The following is a 722-nucleotide window of genomic DNA, read 5'->3' as shown; positions in this document are numbered from 1 at the left end:
TTTATGTATCAAATTTAATTTTGATATTGTTGCACAAACACTGAACATCCCATCACTGAAACACTGTCCCGATCAAAAATCTATCGGCAGGACCCTGAGCCACAGTGAAAATGCTGTGATTTCAAACTGGTTCAAAACACGCAGCCTTCTGATTTGGAGTTTGGCGCGACTGTTCTTGCACCAGGCCCACAACAAGCGGCTGGAGCCGGATCCATTGGAGGGTGATCCGTGCAGACTGCCGCCGCGGCTCTGGGAATGTGAGAAGTGGAAGCAGGAGCAGCCTGACCGCCTCAACCACAGCACAAGATCCCCGCTCTCCCGCATACTATATAACTGACTCTGTGGCGCAATGGATAGCGTGTTGGACTTCTACTGAATGATTGGAGGAGGTATTCAAAGGTTGTGGGTTCGAGTCCCACCAGAGTTGAGTTTTAGTTTCGGGAGCTGGGAAGTGATATTTTGCAGCAAAACCGCAACAGGATCATTAATGTCCGTGAAGGACGGGAAACTGCTCCCTGCACTTCATCTTGCACAAGTGGCTCCAGTCAAACCAGAATTTATGATTCTAAATCCATTCTGAGCTGGATTGGAGAAGCACTCTCAAGGAGGAGACTCAACATCATCTCAGACCGAAAGTCAATCTGCTGGACTTTCGGTTCTGTCAGACTGCATGTTCCTTCAGACAGGTTTTTAACTGGACACATGCATCTGGCTGCCGTGCG

General features: G+C 48.8%; 1 non-coding gene across 1 annotated transcript; it reads left to right on the top strand.

Moving 5' to 3' along the window:
- The first annotated feature begins 335 nt into the window (after positions 1-335).
- On the top strand, positions 336-427 carry trnar-ucu (transfer RNA arginine (anticodon UCU)). The gene is given in 2 exon segments: positions 336-372; positions 392-427. It is a non-coding gene; the product is annotated as a tRNA-Arg (tRNA).
- Positions 428-722: the final 295 nt, after the last annotated feature.

Source organism: Heptranchias perlo, chromosome 20 (assembly GCF_035084215.1).
Source record: "Heptranchias perlo isolate sHepPer1 chromosome 20, sHepPer1.hap1, whole genome shotgun sequence".
NCBI lineage: Eukaryota > Metazoa > Chordata > Chondrichthyes > Hexanchiformes > Hexanchidae > Heptranchias > Heptranchias perlo.
Note: the sequence above shows the minus strand (reverse complement) of the source record. Positions and strands in the feature narration are given on the sequence as shown.